Source organism: Nuphar pumila, chromosome 11 (genome assembly GCF_984573655.1).
Source record: "Nuphar pumila chromosome 11, dmNupPumi1.hap1.1, whole genome shotgun sequence".
Taxonomy (NCBI): Eukaryota; Viridiplantae; Streptophyta; class Magnoliopsida; order Nymphaeales; family Nymphaeaceae; genus Nuphar; species Nuphar pumila.
Genome location: NC_143259.1, coordinates 90394992 through 90397707, shown reverse-complemented (window position 1 = coordinate 90397707; position 2716 = coordinate 90394992). Strand labels below are relative to the sequence as shown.

Genomic DNA, 2716 nt, shown 5'->3' with positions numbered 1-2716 from the left:
ACTCACCTGCCCAGTCAAATGGACCCTGTTAGGAACTCTCTCTCTAGATTTACGCTTTTGCGTACATAGTTCCTTCAGGAATTTGGCATATGCCGGCACCTGCTGAATCGCATCGAGCAAAGGTAGGTTGATTTGCACATGCTTGAAGATGTCAAGCATGTCCTGTATCTTCGCACCTTGCTTCCCTCTATATCCAGGAGACTCTAATGCTTTGGGATAGGGTGGTGGGGGAATATACTCTACTGGCTCCTCCTCTTTGTGAGAAGGCTCACTCCTATCCTTCTTCTTCTCTGAGGATGAAAATGATGCTGATGGTGAAGATGATGATGGGGATGGGGATGATGGCTGAGCCGACGTAGGTGAAACAATGGTCTCTGGTTCCTCGATCCTCTCTCTACTCTCTCGCTCTCTGCTCTCGACGTGATACTCACGTCCACTCCTCAGGGCCATAACAGATTTGGCCTGCTGCTGTGTCTCAGTATGAAACAGGCCTCCAGTCATCTGGTCCTTGCCCTTCGGGTTCATGACAGCCTGACTAGGCAATGTACCCTCGGGTCTCCTACTAATAGCCTCAGCTAACTGTCCCATTTGCGACTCTAACTTCGCAATGGACTACGTATGTGAGCTCAAAATCTGGCTACACTTCTCGAAGGCGTTCTGATTAGAGGTTTTCACCTCTTGGAATGCTTGGAGAAGTCTTTCCTCAAAAGATGTCTGCGGGGCAGACTCCTGCTGAATCGGGGGAGGAACTGAAGAGGAAGAAGACTGAGAATAGTTCAGTCTCTGGAATGGCTGAGTAAAAGATGGCTGCCGAATTGGCTGAGAGGGTGTAGGCATCTGTGTGGAAGACTGTGGATTCTTCCATGAAAAATTGGGATGGTTACGCCAACCCGGATTATATGTCAATGAAAATGGGTTATTCGGCGGTCTGACGTAACCCTGAGCTGCCTGAACTTGTTCTTGAACAAATTCAGGGTACTGAGCTGCCGAAGGGCACTCAGTGATCTCGTGTGCCGGACTGGCACAAAGAGTACACACCTGCTGTGTAGTGGATGGTCCTGAGAGAAGCTGGTCCAGCTTATGAGCAATCATGTCTACCTTGCACTGTAGTGCAGTAGATGGACCAATCTCAAGAACACCAGCTTTCTTCTGAATGCTGGGTGTGGCTCTATCAGAATGAGAGCTCGAAGCATGGTGGAGTGAATTCTCGGCCAATGTATCAAATAGCCTCCATGCTTCGTCCTCGCTCTTCAGCATGAATGTCCCTCCACATGAAGAGTCGATCATCTGACGATTCTTGTCAGACAATCCATCATAGAAGCTCTGCACCAGTTGCCATTTTGGCACCTGATGATGGGGACATTTCCTAAGGAGATCCTTCATTCTCTCCCAGGTCTCATGAAAGCGCTCACCATCTAGCTCTGAAAAGCTAGTGATGGCTCTACGATATTGGTTCGTACGACCAATGGGAAAATATTTTCGAAAAAACTCCTGTTGCAATTGATCCCATGACTCTATTTCTACAGAATCTAAGGACTTTAGCCAATACTTGGCTTTGTCTTTCAATGAAAAAGAGAATAGAGTCAACCTCAAAGCATCATCATCGAAATTCTGTATCTTCACAGTAGAACAGATTTCGAGGAATTCATCTAAATGCCGGTAGGGATCCTCATGACTAAGGCCATAAAAGGATGGAAGCATCTGAATAATGCTGGCCTTAATCTCATAATGCGGCGCTCCTACATCGGGTTTTCGAATGCAGGATGCCTGAACATAGTCTGTGGGAATGAAGTATTCCCGCAGAGGACGTGAATGAACTGGGGGTGGAGGTGGAGGATCCATGTCAGCCATTGTTGTCGAACTTCGATGAGAATGTAAAATTCTCTCTGGGTTGTCAACAAATGGGTGTAATGGGGTTCCTAGACCTCGTCGACCCTGCATACACTGGTACTAAGACCAGATGTAAGCAAACGACCTAACTCTAAATCTAAACTACACAGGTACTAAAATGTAAAGAACACAAAGTAGACAACTACTAAACAAATATGCTAAACTAATTATGTCAGAATGATCTAACTAAGTAAATGAAATAACAAATTAAACTACTCTAAATTACTGAAAAGATAAATACAGGAAATCACAAACTAAGTTTTTCTAAAACCCACCTGTCTAATCGCTCCTTGCAGAATGAATTTCAAGTGAATCCTAGAAAGAACAGAACGTGAATCCTATATTTACTAACTAAGTTAATCCTATATTCACTTACTAATCCTACTAACTAAAAATAAAACAACTAATTAACTAACTAAAACAAATTAATAAATCAAACTCTAAGAAATAAAGTAATTAATTCGCCGTTCCCCGGCAACGGCGCCAAAATTTGATTGATATTTTGAAATGATCTTTTTAAAACAATTATTTTCAATAAAACTTTGGAAAATCGTCAACCAAAAATATAAAAACCGACTTTCCACAAAGTGGTAAGTACGGGTCGAATCCTCAGGGAACAGGAATTAATCACGATATGTCTAGAAAATTTGATTTATTAATTATAAATATCAATCTACAATTATGAAGTTAATACAACTACAATTAATCACTAAAATGAAAATAAAAAAAAATACTCAGTCTTCTGCTCCACACCAAGGGTATTTCCGTCTTTTCACCAATTAGAGAATCTTCGCACTTGGACAATAACCCTGGATATTAAATATGC

The 2716-nt window shown here is 42.4% G+C and overlaps 1 non-coding gene across 1 annotated transcript; it reads left to right on the top strand.

The window, feature by feature from the left end:
* Positions 1-1345: 1345 nt before the first annotated feature.
* On the top strand, positions 1346-1448 carry LOC149822477 (small nucleolar RNA R71). The gene has a single exon (XR_016426247.1). It is a non-coding gene; the product is annotated as a small nucleolar RNA R71 (small nucleolar RNA).
* The last annotated feature ends 1268 nt before the right edge of the window (positions 1449-2716 follow it).